This window comes from Myiozetetes cayanensis, unplaced genomic scaffold (assembly GCF_022539395.1).
Source record: "Myiozetetes cayanensis isolate MyiCay16 unplaced genomic scaffold, myiCay2020 scf3, whole genome shotgun sequence".
Classification (NCBI taxonomy): Eukaryota; Metazoa; Chordata; class Aves; order Passeriformes; family Tyrannidae; genus Myiozetetes; species Myiozetetes cayanensis.
In genome coordinates, this window is record NW_026087521.1 from 3025675 (window position 1) to 3045181 (window position 19507).

At 42.5% G+C, this 19507-nt stretch overlaps 1 long non-coding RNA gene across 2 annotated transcripts in view; it reads left to right on the plus strand.

The window, feature by feature from the left end:
- Positions 1 to 19507, plus strand: part of LOC126644576 (uncharacterized) — a 114948-nt gene that overhangs the window by 61203 nt on the left and 34238 nt on the right. The gene's annotated exons all lie outside the window — the stretch shown is intronic.

The window sequence follows — 19507 nt, forward strand, 5'->3', positions numbered from 1 at the left end:
CAACATCTACATTGCAACTGTAATAACAAAACCCAAGATGAATCTGAATTTGGTTTCACACCAGCTAACAAGTGGACTCATTAAAAGATGGTATAAGGTTTTCTGTGTATTGTTGACTCAACCCTAAAACATCTATAGCTCTACAAAACGTGTCTCAGCTTGTTTACTAAGCCATAAGTATATTTTTAACGCATAGGTTTTGAAATTATTGGTGACTCTGGTTTTTCAAACAGCCTTTGTGGGGTGCTTTAGTTATTTCTTTATTACTTATATATGAACACCATTTTAATTTATACCTGTGACTCTTTGTCTGAAAAGTTTCAAGTAATCCTGCAGACTTGCAGGATCCTTTTAATAGATACTCAGTGTTTAAAAAAAGAAAAAAAAAAAAGTAGTAGAACATGTGTCAGGCATCTGCAATTCCTTCAGCATCATGTTTTCCACACTGGTTTAATAGCTGTTGAGTCTCCTCAAATGTCCTTGTTTCCAAGACCTGTTTTATGGTTATAAATCATCTTGGCTGTAAAATTCTTGAGATGATTCAGTAGGGCGACCGTTTCCTTAGCACATTCCTTGAGAGATCACAGATAGAAATGGAAAAGTCTTTAACCAGGTCAACTTTTTCCCTGCAATACATGTGGTCAGTGCTGGAAGGGATAACGAAGTCACCAACGTTTGTTCTGGTGAACTGCTCTTGTCCAGTTTTGTCTCCTGGTAATTTGCAGGGATTTTTCTGTTAAGAGATCCTAAATCACTTGGAGAAATGCCAGACCAGGTAAAGAATAAAAGCTGTGGCATGGTGGGGTGCAGCTTTCCACTCAAACAAAGGTCTGTCTCAAAATTCATATTAAAAATACTGATGAAATTACCAGAAACATCCTTCATATCCTTATCCATTTTCACATGGGGGTGGGGATGGTGCAGTCCTTGGGGTAGAGTGTGATCTGATGAGTTCTCAGGCATGCGAGGATGGCTCAGTTGTGATACCTGATCTGTCGGTTTCTGGAGGATGGTCAGGCATTATATAACCTATGGGGCTTTTTGACATCTGGAAAAGGCTGTTTAAATTGGGCATTGCTTACTGGGAGCAGGTAAGAAAGGAATTCAGCCAAGTGTCCATGAGGAGTTCTATGTATTAGGTCTCCAAGGCAATCCTGTTTCGTTGTTCATCTGGAATGTCACAATGCACAGAGGAGGGAGATGGGTTTTTGGCCAAAACTCTCTGCCCAGCTGGAGTTCCAGGTAAAAAAAACAGGCTAGAGAGGGATTCTGGGAGAGATGACATCCCTTCATCTTTAAGTTTGCATCTTTGTGAGTTGCTGCTGTTTTCCTTGCGTGATGTTTTCCAAGCTGAACATCGGATGTGGTTGCCCAGAGAGGTTGTGGGCTCCCCATCCCTGGAAGTGTCAAGGCCAGGTTGGATGGGGCTTGGAGCAACTTGGTCTAGTGCAAGGTGTCCCTGCCCATGGCAGGGGTTTGGAACTGGGTGGTCTTGAAGGTCCTTTCCAAGACAGACCATTCTGTGATAATCGCCCTTTAGGTTGTTTCAGTCTCAGGGAAGCAGTAAATCCTGGGATTAGTTCTTCCATGGGCATTTCCTTAAAATAATCAGGCTTTGTGTTCTGGGATTCTTGATTCTTTTTCCTACCTCAGGACAGTAAATAAAGCTTTGCAGCTAGCCCGAGATTTGTAGCAGATTAACGTATTAAATTAGATTAAATCTCTTGTATTTGTTTTGGAAAAGGGAACCTTTTATTCTTACAGGCCTCACCTGCCAAACAGAGATCTTTCCATTTAAACTGTGCATTTTAATGAGGTGCTTCCACTGCAAGGCATAAACCTTAGGTTTTTCAGTTGTATACTTTAAATAATGATCTGAAATAGCTTTTGTTGTAGTCATGATAGTAGTCTCTGCTCAAAAGGTGGGCTCCATGATTCCACCTGCCCTGCAGGATCTTGGCAAGGGTATGTTGTGCCTTGTCAGTTCATCCATCCCAGTTCATGTCTTACAGAAAAAAAAGAGATAATACCGGGCACACAGACATGTTTAGGGTTGGTGGAAATATTTCCTGTCGTAGTTCTGTTTAAATGGTTGGTTGTGTGAAGATGGAGGATGGTCTTAGGAAGGGACCAGATTATTAGAAGCTTTCTACTGGCTGAGTAAGAGTTCTGCCAACTCACGTTCCTTCCACAGAGTCGCTCTGTCAGTTGTGTTCATCCCTTGTACCTGTGAAATGAGGGCACCATGGCTGCTTCAACTCTCAGATACAATATTCATATTTTGACTCTTTAGCAGTAAAAGCCAAGAATCTGATCTCGAGAGACAGATGTGCAACTGCTTGCACATCTGTGAGCAAATAGGTGTCTTGGAGCATATTGCCCTTCACTGTGAATGCCAAGGAGAGTTTGAAGAGAAAAGGGCAGGCAGCAAGGGTGAAGAAAGCCATTTTCCTCTTCAGGCATCCCTTTTCTTCTGAGAAGGTCCACAGGCGTGGCTGGCATAAAAGGAGACAAACCCCAGAGAGGTCAGTGCTGTTGGAGGTGTGGGGAGTAGCCATTCCCACAGGCAGTGGGTATTCAGAAGGAAACTCTGCATTTGACAGTGCTGTCTTCTGGATGACTTAGAAACATAAAAACACAACTTGGTTTTAAAAGAGGGCTTTTAATTTATGTCAGATGTGAAAGTACCTGTAAGTTTGATGTGTACTTTGCAGAAAGAGAGGAGCGTGCTAAGATTAGTTCTTAGATTTCCATTTTGTGAGTTGCCTCTGTGGCTTGACACAGAAACCACTGGCACCACCATTAATTTTGGTGTGTCCCCCCTGTGCCACAGGAGTAGGAGCTGAGTGCTGGAGTGATCTGTGTTACTCGGTGCACTTCATGGGGCTAAAAAATGGTTTGTCAGTATTTTGGATAATTGTTTCATTTCTGCGTGCAGTGAAGTGTATCTAGAGCTGAACAGATAATACATAAAATACATTGTGCGTTATGTTAATTCAGGAAATGGAAACATCATAAATATATATATTTAGCAGCATCTTAGCACTTTTAATTTTCATATGGTTTCCAAGCAGTTTTCCCCATTTTCTTGCCTCTGAAATACTAAATCCTTTTATACTGTATGTGTCCAGAGGAGGAGATAATGGGTGAGGTACCACGTCAAGAAAAAAAAATATATCTGTGGAGCTCAGAATTAACACTTAAATCCATGTGGAAAACCTTGTTGGAGTGCAAAATAGGATTTAAATTTTTTAAAACGAAAGGATGGTAGGACACAGGGATGGAGCCTGCAGATCCTGTGTTCTGTTTGTGCTTCTCATCTGTTGCATAAGCTTGAACAAGCTGCTTTGCATTTTCCTGCTTCATTTCCCCTGACAGAGATCTGTGTGTTCTGCTTGCTGTTGGGAAAGCACTTCAAAATCTTCAATTAGTATTATTGTGGACTTCTCTAAGCTTACTTCAAATCCATTTCCTCCTCACTCTTGCCTTCCTAAAGACAAGAACAAATAGAATTTTTTTTTTTTTTTTCAAATGGCATTGATTGACTGATATTCTGCAGCTGCTTAAGGTAGGATTTAACTGATGCTTTCTGTTGTCTGAGCAGCTCCAAATCGAGAGTCCTGTTGGGTACATCATGTCTCTAGTTCTGTCAGGGACATGCTCTGCCAGGAGGTACTTCCTTCTTCCTTTTAATCAGCAGCCTGGAGTTTGCAAACCTGCTGGAGTAACAGACCTTTGTAGGCGGCTTTACATTCCCATTGGATGATCTTACACATGAATCAGCCGGAGCTTGGAGTGTCGTGGATGGGTGGCTGACCCAGGTGATGCTGGAAACACGGTTTGTATCACCAGAGATCACACTGTCAGCCTGCTGATGCACCCTGCGGGGTCCTCAGGTGTGTGGCACAGCATTCCTGAACACCTCATCATCTCCTGGCACCTCCTGGAGGTGCAGGGCCGATGGACCAAACCGGGGCACAGCAAGTGTGAACCTCAGTGCAGGGAGCTCTTGTCTGAGGTGCTGCTGCTCCTGCAAATGAAAGAAGTGAATTCAAGCAGGAATGTGCACTGTGTAGGGTGCAGTGGTTAACCAGGAAAATACACCAATCCTGCCCAGCCAAGTGCTCCAGGAGTAGTTCAGTTTATGGAGTTAAATCACCGCACTGAGAAGAAACCACTCTCCAGTGAAACATCCGTGCCCAGAAGCAGCTGCCACGCTGCTGGGCAGCTTTGCATTCTCCATTAATGTTAACCAGTGTCCTGGCAAGGATCCCACGCAGGGAGCTGAGGAAGTGGATGGTATAAAAGCAGAACTCTTTGGGCTTTTTGTTCTGCCTCGATCCGTCAGCCCTTCCCGCGACTGTGCTGTGACAGAGCATCTGCATTCCACGTCTGGGGGCACGGGGAGAGTGGACTCCTGAAGGACGTTTGCTGATCACTGTGCTTTGGTTCAGGGGTGTTAAAAAGCCCCACAGGCTGTACACAAGCGAACTGTAATTTATTTTAATTAAATGCAATAGCTGCACACACACACACACACACACACACACACACACACTGCAGAAGGGATAAGACAGGGATTCCCCACCTCTGATTTATCGTCTTACTGCTTGGATTTCTTCACTATTGTCTTCCCACTCACAGATTTATGTGGAGATGTCTCATCCCCTCCCTCCTGTGCTGGCATCTGTCTTTTGAAATACAGCAAATTTTCTGAAATTTTTCAGTTGTTGAGAGGCCTTTCCTGCTGTGTGATAGTGGAGGCATCCCTGCCCTTCCTGACACACACACACCCTTATGCAACGTTTATTTTAAATAGAGAGCTACAGGAAGCAAAATCCTGATCCCTTGGGAGCCTTCTCATAGCTGATTTTCATTTTTTGAGTTAGGGAGCTGGGAGTACCCACCCTGGGGCTGGCAGGCAGCCTGGCAGGAAGCTGGACAGACTGGCCTGCTGGCCAATCTTGTTGCCTTTTATAGAGCTTTTTTGGTGAAATCAGCACATTTCCATGCAATCAGTGCTTTGCAGTGTAAAATTGTTCTGTGTTTGGAAGGTTTTTTTGAGCGACTCTGGCTTTAGATTGCAGCTTGTGACTTTGGGAAATGGTTGACTAATTTTAATAATTACTAGAGATGATTTTGTGAGAAGAGATGTTGGGTTTCTGTGGAAGAAAATCCTCTTGGAAGGATGTTCTTCATCCATTGTGAGGGATTGCCTGATGCATGTCACTGTTCAGGGAGTTGGCTGGCAAGGGGCCTTAATGTTCCCCATCTACAAGTCTTACATAACAGGAACTGTTTCTGATAAAATTGCTGCCCAGTATTCTCCCTTTTCTTAGAATGGCTTACTTGGGGGAAGTCTTAATCATGTAGGACCTGGATCTCCCAACTCTTTTGTCAGGGCAAAGTAATAGCAGTCAGTGGGGAAATACAGGCTGGGAGAAGGGATGGAAACCTTCAGGTCTGGAGGACAGTGCGTGGCTGCACTCCATCTACACAGCCTGGAGCTCAGTCAGGACTCCTCCTCCCTCGGGCCATGGAAGTGCTGGGAGGAAGCTGAACCTGCATTCCCAAGGTACTGCACTGCTGCTGAACGGGGTTGGCGTTTCCTGGACTTCTTGAGCATCTGATGTAAAACCCCTCAAATCCACGGGCACAGCAGAACCCTCCGTCTGGCACTTCAGACAGATCAGGCTGATCTTGAATGTGTTTTCTCTCTTACTTCCCTTTCAGTAAATGAATCTGCCTCCTTGGAGGGTTCTTTGCATTAGGAAGCATTTTGAGGCTGTGAGTTTACAGTGAATCGCCAGTCAGCAGTTCCGTGGAAATAATTTCGAGTAAAATCGGACTTTGTTTGCTGAAGTAGCTGCTGCTTTCAGAGGGAACCTGAATGTGACCTGGATTGTCCAAAGCAGCTCATGTTGTAGGGGCCTCTGAGTATGTCCTCAGAACAGATCTGAAGTTTACACAAACGTTACAAATCGTGTGTGTAATTTTACATGGGCCGCTCTTAAATGGAATGCATCCACTAGGGAAAGATATATTTGAAAATGCAAAAGACTTTTTATTTATATGTTTGGGGGTTTTTTTTGTTGGCTGTTGGAGCTCCAGTATTTGCACAGTCGCTGTGTGAAAGCTGAGTGCATAAATCCCATTGGAGGGGAACCCACGCGATAACCAAGAGCACCAGTAAAAAAATAAATAGGGAAACTCTCCCATTGTGTAATTAGTCTGAGTAGGTTTGTGTACCTGGAGTGTAACTTCACAGGATCCCATCCAGATACACAATAGACAAGTAGTTCCTAAGAATAAAACGTGTATAATAGGAAAGTTTGGCCTTTGTATGCAGAGGCTAAACTGGCTAAACAAACATCAAATATTGACCTGCAAACTGGTTTTTTCCATGCCCAAGAAGCATGAGTCAGACTTCGCTGAATGAGTCAAATCTGTCCTCAGATTCATTTGAAGACACTCTGGTGGATGTACAGCTTGGACCAGTGTTATGCATAGAAATGGCTTGTGAAGCTCATTTGGTTTGCAGTATCCCTGTGAGAGGGAAGGGCACAGGGGGGACAGAGGTGATGGGAAAGCAGCTGAGGTGTGCCTCTGTGCCCTGAAAGGGCAGGGAATCCTCCTGCAGCCTGGAGAGGGGCGGGGGGCACAGATTCCCTATGGGAGTCATCCAGGGCCTGAGAGATGGTTAATGTGAGTGTGCTGCTCCTTGGAGAGGCTGCTCAGCTGTGGTCCTGAGCCTGACAGCCCCCCGACATGAGGGTGAAGGTTGTCCCTGGGCTTTTAAACAAACAAAGGCCTACTCGCCCTTGGGATGCATGTTGGGCTTCCAGACACAAAGCCTCTGATGCCTTCCTGGAAATAAATCCCTTTCCCTTTGCTCTGCATTCCTCCTTTATCTTCACCTGGCCAGCATTCCTGTGCATAAAGCTGTCCTCCCAGGTCAAGTGTCTGGAGCTGCCACCCTTCACCAGGATGTGACTCCCGCATGGTTTGCTGGCTGTGTCATGCGGGAACACTCCCTTTCCTCAGGAGGAATTACATGAGCATTAAAACTTCGAGGCACAGGCACCTTCCAAGTCTCAGTTTCTTCTTCTCTGTTCCCATGTGTAACCCTCACTCTGAGAAATCTCTCTTTGGATTGTGACTTTTGGACCAGGAAATGAATTTGGTGGCTCCATTCTCAAGCATCAGCCTTTGACTGGCTGCAGTCAACATCCTGATATTATGCTCAGAAGAGTGACTAATCCCTCCTGTCTTCAGTGAACGAGTAGACAGGCATGTGTTTATGCTCCCTATTCCTGTGTGTAATCAACCTAGAAAGAATTTTTTAGATTTGCCTTTTTTTTCCGCAGTTTTTTGGTGGGGACCCAGAGGAAATGAGTGATGGAATTCAAATGCAGCAGTTGAAAGATTTTTGCCATTATTTATTTGTGGTGCAAAGATGGGCTGGCAGCATCAGATACGTGATATCCACAATCCCTTGTAGGTCTCTTGACTGATTTTAATTCTTCCCATAATTCAAACCAGCCCTGAGTTGTCTTCACTCTCAGTGAAGAACGTCATGTTTTTAGGAAATTATTGGGTTTAGATCATTCAGATCTTTATTGTCTTTTCTAAATTATTTTGTTTTATGAGATGATGATTGTAGAAGAGTGGAATTCAGGAGTCCAGCAAGCAATAGCAATCTCGTCACTTTTTTTTCTTTTTTTTTCTCTATTTGAATTCTTGCAAAGTTTTGTGAAACATACAGTGTTTGAAAGGTGTTTGTACTCTTCTTACTCCTTTTCTGTCTAGTTCCTTGCTTGAATTCCTTCTCTGTGAGTATGTGACTCCATTACCTTCCTTCATCTCCAGTCTGCCAGTAATCTCTGAGTTAATTAGCAGGAAGCTGAGAGCAACAGGTTTGAGATTTTTTTTTTTCATGCTAAGGTTTCTTTTTGGGAAACTCTGCGTTCCAGCTGAGGAAAGTAGCTTTTGCCTAAGGGAATTCAGAAGTCTGCTTTGCTGCCGTGCTGACCTGCAAAGCTGTTTCTCTCTCTTGATGCTCATGTAAATTTTTATTCCTAAGGAATTTAACAAGATTCACCATCGGCAGTTGCCTCTCTCTGACAGCTGCTCCAGAACATAGTTTAAAGTAAGCCTGTAATTTTTGGCACCTGTAGCTGAGTAAGTTAAACCCAATCCTGATCCACACCAGTAATCTAGTCGCTGTTGTATGGACGCAGTGTCTCCCAGAAGGTGTTTTGTGTACGTGAATGCTGTATCCTATTCGAATGCTGCAGATGGTTAAGGGTGCTGGAGTGACTCCAGGGAAGACAGGTTTATAATTCAGCACTTTTGTTCAGGATTTCTCAAACAGAACCACTTCCTGGACAGTATGATAAACAGTTACTTTAAAAAAAAAAAAAAAAAAAGAAAGAAATATTTTTATCTTGGTTTAAATCTTTCTTGGGGTTGCTGCCACACATGCTGGAAACAGATCTGACTGTTTTGAAGTACAGGAAAATACCTGAGGATCTGGAGTTTAAAGACTATCCAAAAACACTTTGTGGAGTGCCAGTTGTATTTTTAACCACATACATTATTGCTCAGCTCTATACATGAAGCGTGGCCCGTGTTCTCTTCTAACTGTTCAGATAGCCCAGAGAAATTTGATAATTGACTTTTTAGTGTTTTAGTATTTTTTTTATCAGATACCAGTGTCTTCATTGAATCTGTGTGCCTTTTTTAAACATACCAATAAATTGCATTCTGCTGAAACACTGGACAGTATCACAAACCCCGTGTATACAACTCACCCAGTTGATTCATATTTTGTTGCTATGGTGTCTGAAATAGAGATGAGGTTTCTGACTCTGAAGAAAGTGAATTGCCCCTGTGGTTCTGTTGTCTGCAAACACGATGTGTGTGTTTTACCAAGCGCTTGTCAAAAGGGAGTAGAGTCCTTCAGTATTTAAAAGAGGGCATCGCATTAAAAGTGAGCTCATACCACAAGGTCTTTTTTTTCCTCTCTCCTCTCTTCCATTTTTAGGTCAGATGATTCAGGTTTTCCTCACTGCTTTTAACCTTTTGCCATCTGATTGAGCAGCTCAGGAGACAGCAGAGCTGTGAGGCCATCACTGAAAAAAAAAAATGCCTCTGCTGGGAGAGCTCTATTTCACTGTCTTACAATGTTTGCGTTTGGTTTCTTATCCCTTTGTTACTCCCCATTTTTCCTTAGCAGTCAGGTGGCATCCTCGTAAACATTCCTTTTTAGTTTCTCTTTCACCTCTAACACTCTTCTTCTAGTATAAAAGTCCTTATGTGAGAGAGGGGAAAAAAAAAGATCTGTAATTATGTAATCTACCAGCTTTTCATGGAAATGTAATTGCTGGCAACAGAGCAAAAAACAAACACTTACTGTTTGTCATTGTCATTTGAACAAAAATTTCCATACCTTGCTGGATGTTACTTCATAAAATCATAGAATCCTCATGTTTTGTTCCCCAAATAATAAAGTGAGTGACTGTTCTAACTTCCTTTACAAAACACAAGAGAGAGTTTTTGATGCACTTGTAGACTATTTTGCCTTTTAATACCTTGAAATAGATTTTAAAACATTCATAGGAGTGTGTAAGTGTACAGGAGTGTGTAGCTCAGTAGGGAGTAGCTGGGTTGTTTGGAGGCAGAGTGGCAGAGGTGGCAGAAGCATAATTAAAAATACCCTACAAATAGTTCATTTGTTTCTTATCCAGTACAGAAATTCTTTATTGATCAGACCTGAAACCATAGCTGTGTTTGAAAAGCAGAGGCTAAATTTTGATTTTTTAAAATGGCTTTTTGTTTTTACGGAGACTTAAATATTTTATTCTGCTTTGAACAGCATAAATCTATCAGAGGCGATAGAGTTAGAGCAGACCCACATTGCTGTAAGTGAAAGCTGAATTTGGTCCTTCTCGTTCTGTGCTTTTTAGTCATGTGATAATCTTTCCATAAATCAAGTACTTGAAGGGTTTTCTTACTTCCTGCTTTTACCAATCAGATGGTGTAAAATGCAGATGAACCCAGCTTCTGGTTTATTAAGCATAAGCAGAACAGCCCCTCTAAATCCCCTTCAGTCACACCAGCCCTGTTTTTCCCCCCATTTGAAAACAAGAGAGCGAGGATGACAAAACTTTGACTAATAAAGTGGAGTTTTCTCGGTCTCCTCCCTTTCTTATTCTGACCTGTACTTCGCTTTCGTTATAAAGTGAACGTAGAAATTACCCTGTGGGAGTGGTGAAACTGCAGCAGAGAAACAAAAACTATTTGGATTCATCTGAAAGCTGTTCATTCGCTTGCTCCTCTTTTTATTAACGACTCGAAGCGTGCAGCTTGTCTGGTTCTGACTGCGTGTCTGTCAGCAAGAGCAGAGGTAATTCTGTGTGTGTCTCTTTCCTTTTATCAGGGCTTTTAATTTTACCAGGAAAATTATTTCTATTTTTATGATAACCTGTTATTTTAATTATTTTACTTACGTGCATACGGCTGCCTGATGGGCATGTTCTGTCGATCTCAGCGAGCTCCTTTTCCAGTAACTTTCATTTTTTTGAGTAGAGGAATTGGGTTTTTAGATTCAGATCCACGTTATACAGGTGAAATTCCCGACTCTCTCCACTGGAGGTTGCAAAGCAGCTTCTAGCAGACAGTCAGCAGCCAAAATTTAATCTATAATGTTGCAGGGTTTTGTTTGTTTTTTTTTTCTAGTCATCCACGTATACCAGGATGAACATCTCTGTGTGCTCTTGGTGTTGCCAGCACTTTTCATGTCGGGGAAAGTACGTTACTGTAAACTGATGGGCAAGTTCTTGTTGCTGTTTGCTCTGGCAGGGTAAGATATTTTTAGTAAGTCGTTTCAGGAGAGTAAGAACTTCCTGATACTTTTTCTTGTTAGTTCGCTGCAAACCGAAAACGCGGGATTGGCAGCGTTTTAATTCCGAGAGGATCGTCCTCGCAAGGCACGGGAAGTGTTTTCCTGGTCCCTGGCTGGGAGTGCAGGTTGTTGGAGTTACGAGACCGGTGGTGTGTGAACGACCAAAGAAAAGTTTGGTTTGGCTGGTGGCTGAAGCAGCCCTGGCAAAAAAAACTCCTCCGAAATCCCGCCGAGTGATTTTCGTGCTCCTCAGTGCCTTTGCAAGGTTTTTGTATGGGGGGAAGGAAGGACAAACGGAAATACTTTAGATTTTGCTAATATTACCGTAGGTAGCCACTTCTGGAACACTTCCAGAAATCTTAGTGGGTGTATTTCTGTTTTCTTTAAGTGAAACATTTCCCAGAGCGTTAATCCTAGAAAGTTTTGGGTTTTCCTGCTTGCGTAGCACCAACAAACGTGCTCTGAGTGTGTCTGTAAAGGGAAGCAGTGGCTGTAAGGAAAAGGGGAAGGTGACAAAGTTTAAAGAGGCACCAAGAAAGAGGGACCCTCTGTTAATGTTCTCTGGTTTTAAAAAACTTTGCTATGTACTTAATAATATATGTGAGTGTGGCTTCTGATGTTTACATTAATTTAATGGCTGAAATACAGGCCGGTTTGGCTCTGAAAATGCAGATTTTCTGAAGTGCTCGGTGAAATCTCTGTTTGTCAGTCCTGAGGACTTTGAAGAAAGGCAGTCAGCTGTTTTCAGCTGGGAAAATGTACATCGGAACCCTTAAGTTAAAAGGTTAAAATTAGAGTTTTCTACCTGTGATTTGGCCATGTGTTTGCATTCTTCCAGGTAGCAGTTTCCTATCTGGAAAATTAGGATTAATAATGCCTATCAGTAAATGATGGTGCTTAGGGACATGGTTTAGTGGTGGACCTGGCAGTGCTGGGTTAATGGTTGACTCGATGGTCTTAGAGGCTTTTCCAACCTTAATGATTCTACTTCTCCTTCCTTACGGGAAGGAAACAGAATTAATTCATTCCTATTGTGGTCTCAACGTAACCTGTAAGAGTCGAGAATTGCTACAGCCAGGAATTCTTCCAAGTGACTGTAAAGATTTGACAAACAAGACATGATAAGTTACAATTAATGGTTAAACTCTGTTCCTGTAACTTGTCGTGCCAGTACTCCAGTTGCTTCTGTCGAGTTGCAAGCTGATTAAAACCTAGAATTTGGTTTGTTGAAGAGCAGGAAGAGTTTACATGCAGGACAGTCATTGTCATTAGCTAAATAAGATTTTACTTAAATTAAAATTGTGCAGTAATTCATGTCAAGGTGTGTGGAACTAGATGATCTTTGAGGTCCCTTCCAACCTGACACCTTCAGTGACCAACCCAAGATAACAAAATTCTCACAAGTGCATTTGCTGTCGTGGCACTTGTGATCAATGATTAATTGCATGTATTTTTTTTTTTATATAATAGTGAGTATTTCTCCAGACTTGAGAAATGACTCAGCTACTTGAAATTTGCATTTCAGCCTCTTTGCTCAAAAGTTTTAAGTGCATTAACACAGATTTATTGGATGTATGAAGCTGTCAGAGCAGAAATGCAGTGTGCAGTAGGTAACCAAGGTGATAATGTCTCCTCTTGCTCTTATTTCAGTTGGGGTTTAAAGTGGTAAATCAGTAAATTATTTTTAAAATACTTGTACTTTTGCCATTGATTTCCAAGTGGTAAAGGGAGGAAAGGTTGTCCTGATGTTACGCTGAAAATGTGGACATGAGAAGAGCAGAGTTTTCCACTCCAGTCTTCTTCCCTGGCTTGCTGGGTCATGCCTGCAACAGACTTCGTGTGCCTGTTGTCAGTAAAACGAAGGGTAATATTTCAGAAATAATCAGAAATTCTTCAGTGATTCTAAACCCCAGTGAAAACCAGAGGTGGAAGCATCTGTAGAATTTTGTGCCAGTGTTTTAGACCGGCTTATAGAACCAAAATGTTGCAGTAATGAGTTTGCAACTGCATGCAGCTAAAGAACCTGCCTCTTTCTTGTCCGTCCTTTCAACCTTCTCTTTAACCACAGCACACATCAAAGTATCACCAAAAAAACTGAGCGTAGAGAAGTTGTATTTGAGGAGTACTATCCATAGATGACTTCATGTTTGTTCCAGCCTTCCTTATTTTCAGGTTCTGAAACGCTTTCGTAACTTTTTCCATTCCCATCCCTGCCTTGAATCGAAGCCATTTTGAAAAACAAATTATTTTGAATTATGTAATGAAAACTTCCAAAATTTACCTCCAGCTTTAGCAACACTTTACTGCTGCAGCTCTTTTTTTCCTAATCTGCAGAAGAGAGCAAATGAAAATAAATAGAAGCTGGCATGTTTCTTCTTGTGCAGTTTTATTGGTGTGCATGTTTGTTCATTTGTCTGTTCACTTGTAGAATTCCATGGTCTTACGAAGTGGTTTGCGGTTTGGTCTGAATTGGTGAGACTTTTCCTATTTTTCACATTTCAGCCATTTCTGACATTTTAATGCAATAGAGACAATATAGCAGGGGAGCCACAGTTGCTTTTGGAAATAGCCATGAGATACATTGGTGCCCTGTGTCAGTGCTTGGAGGAGATTTTCAAGAGTTTCTTGATGGATTTCTGAGCATGTTTCAGTGAAACATTTCAGAGGCAAATTCAGTTGTATTTGTATGTCCAGTTGTCCAGAGCTTGTTAACAAGTGGATGGCAAACATATCCCAAAATGTGGCTTCTAATACACAACTCTGAGGAGGGTGGCTACAGCTCTTGCTGATTTTTATGTATAATATCTGGGTAGCTGCTTTCAAGGGTTTATCCCTTACCTGCAGTTATGCTTCGTGTTTTCACGCTTTGTATTAAAATAGAGGAAAATTTGGCTGTATCCTGAGCATGGGAATGAGCAGCAGCATGTTGAACATGGTTTGATCAGACTTCTGTGGCTACTGGAACATGGATTTGAGTGTGGTGGCACAGCTATAGCTGTATTTTCTTTTAAAGCAGCACTGCTGCACGCTGGAACAACAATTCCACTTAAGCAAGAGGTCACATTGATCTACACTGGGGTTCACTGGTCCTGAGATTTTGACTGAGGTCAGTAATGAACTGAAACAGCCTTTGCTATTAATGGTGCCAGTGGAGGAGCTGGGAATGGCCTCCTGGAGTTTTCAGGGAAACTCATTGTTCACATAAACCCTGAGAAGGAATTACCCTTCCTTCTTGGCCTGCTAGGTATGCAGTGAACCATACAGTTTGCTTTTGCTACATACCATCTGCATTTTATTTTTGTTTTGTTTACTGACTTCCCACCCTTCAGGGTATCACCGTATTTTATATTTCACCTTTGTTCACAGCCTGGGATTTGCTGCTCGTGTTGTGCAAGTTACTGTTGTTTGGAACAGAGCTAGTCATGGATAAAAATGAAAATTGGTGGAAATTTCACCTGCATTGTGTCTTCAGGAGAATGGACACGGAGTGCTTTGATTGTTTTGGGGCTGCTGTTGGTAACCTGGGCTACGTGTGGTTACGTACTTTGTACTTGTTCCTTCTCTCCTGAGGATGGAAGTGGCTTGTTTCTTCTCGATCAGAAGATCTAAAGCTGATACGCTGCAAGAATAACCCCAACACCCAGGATGCCAGTGGTGTGCTGCTGTCTGAGCTGGAGTGCTCTGGTGTGCACAGTCAGGTCAGTGACAGCTGTCAGACCTCGGGGTGGTGGCTTTGCTGTGACCAAACACCAGAACAGCCCTGTTGACTCTGGACTGAGCAACCCTGGTGTTGGAGGCTCTGAGCAGAGACATAAAACTGCTGTGCACAGACCCTCGAGGCTCGAGTGCTGTGTTAGAGGAACATGGCTGGATCTGTGCCTCTCTGCAACGCCATGGCCAAGCCAATAAAACCACCCCAGGATGCCAGGGGAGCAGGCTTTGCAAAGAGTAGTATTGTTATTGATGGTTTTTCATTAACCAGGTTACTCCAGCTTCCTGTTATCAGACATATTTGAGAGTTGACTGTGCTGTATTGTATCAAAGTTTCTTTCTCCTGCTTCATGGTCCAGAAGTTTGGCTTTTCTTTTGAGATAGCAATAAGCCATGTATTCAGTATCCCTGGTGATCCAAACATGGCCACATTGTTTTGAGACACAAACCTTTAGTGTCATTGTGGTCACTTTATGAGCTTCTTCAAAGCTGGGTGAGATTCAACAATTGGTTATTGTTCAGTGAGCAAAATTTCTTTTTTTTCTGTAGAGAATTTGCTTCCAACAACAGTGTAGTGGTAGGCCTGGATGACCACATTTAGTAAAACAATCTCGTACCAAGAGGCCTTGCTGTTAAGTAAATCAAAACATGTTATTTCACCTGGTGGCTTTTGGAAAATTAAGTAAAAGTTTTATAATCGGATCCTCTGCAAATGCTAAATAGCATGTCACAATAAAATCATTAAAAGTCTCCTCATGCAAATCGTTTACATGCTGCTAATCCTTTTATTTTATGGTGAAAAAAAAGCATTCAGTGGGGTTTTAGTACGGGAAATTTGTGTAATCCTGTAGTTACCAGTGCATTTGACTTCCGTGGTTTGGCTGACAAACCTACTGACAGACTTTAAATCTGAAGATCCTACCTGAACCCGGCTCTGGAAGTTTGTTGTGTAGAATACTTCTTAAAATCTCCTGTCCCAGCTGTGGAATAATCTGGGTTACACTGACTCTGCCGAGGAAACGGGTTCCACAAAATGCATTTTCCTGTCAATCTTCCTGGAGTGGAATTCTGTCCTTCCCTGCAGAGTGCAGTCCCCAAAATTAGGCTAATGATCCTTTCGTCTTCATTTGCACACAAGTCCTGAATCCTCAGTTCTTGAAACCTTGAGTGTTGAAAGCTGGGAGAGACCTTCTGTACCCTTAACCTTTACTTGCCATGGAGAACAGCCAGCACATGCCAAAGCACTGGTGGAGAGTTTGGGATGTGATGGCCAACGTGCTCGCTGTACTGGGAGTGAAATCCCTGGGCTCAGCTGGGGAAATTTAACCCCAGAGTTCTGAATCTGTGTTGCCTTTCGTGGAGGAAGGTGTGAAAGAGGCCTGGTTCTCGAAGGATTAAGTTCTCAAGGTTTTAGAAGCTGTAAAGCAGATTCATTCACGTGTGCAGTGCTGTAACCTCTAACGTGTTACGTGTGCGGGTTGGAGGGGTCTCAAGTAGAGGTTGAGTTGAGGCTGGGTGAAAAAAACAGAGTTAGGGGCTGACCCAAAGTCTGCACTTGAACTCTGGGTAGTACAATGACCTAGTGGCTGGGAGGAAGTGCGTAGTCAAATTTTTCCCTCCAACACTCAAATTGGATAGTAAGTAAGAACATGCTGTCCTTTTTTGGGTGACCTTTCTTGAGCAGTACTCATGTGGTGCTCTACATCCTTACTTTTTCCTAAGAGGAAGTCACGGGGAAATAACCAAGGTATCACTGACTGTGCCAGAGTGAATTTACTTATAGACACGTGAACATGAGCGGTGTTATGCAATGGAACAAGTGGGGCGTAGGGAATTTCTGGATCCCAAGATGAAAATAATTTCAGAGAAGTATAGACAAGTTTGAAACATTACCGGTAGAAGTGAAAGTTGGTAGGTCCTTTTCTTGCTGCCACCCAGTTCCCTACCTTCTGGCAGCAGAGAAGGGTTTTGTTTTGTTCTGGTTTTTTGTTGGTTTTTTTCCCTCCATGAGACCCAAAAAACATGAACAAGCCTGCATGGATTTTTATAACATGATACTCAGATCATGGGATCACAGGATAATTTAAGTTGGAAGGGACTTTGCGAAATCTCCAGTCCAACCTCCTCCTCAGAGTCGGATCAGCTTTCTCTTGTTGTTTACCTGGTAGCATTGCTGGAAATGAGATTTGAGAAGTTGTTGTGACTATTTAGTTGTTGTTGTGAAAGAGTATCTGGCAGAATAAAGGCCACTGGTCAGTGCTGTGGATAGAAAACAAATAATTTCCAGAAGGAGGTGTGTAGTTTTGGGAGATGGAGGCAAAGAAGATAAGGGGAAGATCAGACACAGCAATAATGAGCTTCTTTTACCTTATCATGCTGCATTTATTTTCATCCCCAAATATGTCTTTAACTAACCTGACCCCTCACTACATCTTTATGATTAATCCAGGCTTGGACCCTGCTCCAGTGCAGGATTTGTGCAGTGGGGTGGCTGCAAACAGAGCTAGAGTTGGTGCAGAATTGGGAGAGTGTGAATGGCAGGAGGACACGTGAGTTCCTCAGTTTCAGCAGAGACATGTTTTTGTACTGGGCTCAGCTGGACTGCACTGGAATTGCTGGAAGCATGAAAGGTCTCCTGATAGATCCTTGTCTAGCAAAGCATTTCAGTAATCAACATGAAATTAAGGTGTTGTGCACTGGGGCCTTAAATTTTAGTAACACTTATTTTTGAAATTCCTCCGCGACCTGAAAGAACAGTAAAATAATTATGCAAGTTTAATATGTCTTTTAAAAAAATGGGTTTCCTGACTTCATGTTTGGTGGACATAGTCATTCACACAGTGGACTGACTTCCAAGAGTCTTGAGTGTTCCCGGTGAAAACTGGGGGACCATTATTGCCGAATTTAAATGATACTTGAAGTGAAAATAATGTGGCACAAATGTTGGACCTGGAAACAAGTGGAAGGCTGAATTTTTTTGTGTAACTAATGGAACGAAGGAGGACAGGAGGGAATAATTCCTGTGTACCAGGCTGAGACCAGTGGGTTGGTATACTTACTGAAAGAATTATATGACAAATCTTAGAAATATCCAGCAAATTCAGAAGGAGAGGAGTTGAGATAAGCCCCATTGAAAAGCAGGAAGTTGGCACCTCTTAAAATTAGTCCTTGTTGTGAGCTGCAGGTCTCGGCACTACTTGGCACCGTGGCTTGTCCAGGGAGTATCTTGACACGAGCTGGGCTTGACCAGGAAATGATTTCTCTGGAGCTCAGTGCTGAGGGGAAGCAGCTTCGCTTCTCTTTGAAGTCACGTCTGGAGAAGGGGTATCACAAACGACTCTGCCTAAGCAAGTTGATAAAAATGTGTCAGGGTGACAGTAAATGTTTTCAGGTTTGCCCTGAGCAGCAGCCTCTGCCTTTGAAGTTCCTGTAGTTCCATTATACGATGTTTGCATGGCTGGGAGAAGCATCTCAAACACATTTACAAGGCAACTTCTATGTTACTGAAAACACAGGAGGTGAGATTTGAAATTTTATGTAAAAATGAGGACTCTGCTCTCATAACTGGATTTACAAGATAAAATTCTCATTTATCCCATTTGGTTTAGTCCATATTTTCCTGTGTAACCTCAGTAATTTCCCCGTTTTAATAAAATATCTATCCCTCCCAGTTCAGGCTCAACCTTCAGAGGAATTTTGCTTGTTGTTCTGTTATCCCATCACTGGAGGGGAAAGCAGGAGAATATATAAAACTCTGATTTATGGCTGAATTGTGGGGGCAATGTAAGGGTTTAATCTTAGTAATTATAGTGGTAGCGAGTAAAAATGGGCTGTGAATAAAGGCTTCATTAAGAAAATATTCTCAACTGGTTTAAGTTTGACCTCTGATGTGTGGAAAAACTGATAGAGGGATGAACACTGCAGAAGAGATTTCTGGTGTCTGAGTATTTCATAGTGAGCAAAAATACACAGACAAGGACTAGGAAAAAAAGAAAAAAAACTGCCCTTTTTTTTTTTTAATTAATTTTTTTATTTTTTTCCTTGTCATTGCATCTCTTTGCCAGATCTCTGTTTCAGGGAAATGCGTCCCATCGTGCTGTTTCATCTGCAGGACAGTGGGGGTTACATTTACTTGAGGTTTCAGCGTTCTGTCCTTCAGATCTTCCAGGGGCAGGTGATCACAACAGCTGATCCCCCCGTTATTTGGCACACAGGTACTGCAGGAGCGGGATGGATCAAGGGAATGTTGTTGAAACAGTGTGGAAGCAGGTACCTGTTTCTAAGCGTGCACCTGTAAGAGGTAGACAAGAAAACAATGATGGGTAATGGCAGTGCAGTGCTGTTAACAAGGTGTTCTGCAACTAAAAGGCAAATATATCCCTTCAGACCTCCCCTTCTGCCCTGGGAAACAGCTGTTGCCTTTACACAGAGGGGTGTTGGAGCACAGGCAGTTTATAGGAATCATCTGCAACCTCAGAGTAAAAGTTCAAGTGATTTAGCAGCACTGAGTGGATCAGGTGGGAAACTGGGATTCTGGCGATGCAGAGCCTGCTTTTATCTTGGACAGTCATGCTGTTATTTGAGCACATCAGTTACTTACTCTGAGCATTAGCCTCCTGTTTTCTGCAAACTAAATCTAAAGGTTTCAGTTTGTGACTAAGGAAAAACACCACAGGGCTGTAGGGATGGGAAAGGTGGATTTGGCTCTGTGTTGCTCATCAACATAAGAGTGGCATGAAAGATCATTCTCAGATACGGCAGGTACTGAGGAGTCCACCAAATCCATGCAGCTCTCTGAGGTGGGAATAAAACACAAATCCCTCAAATAGCTTTGATTCTAAATAAAAGATCTGCTAGAGGTTTCACAGAATTAAATGAAGACTTCACTCT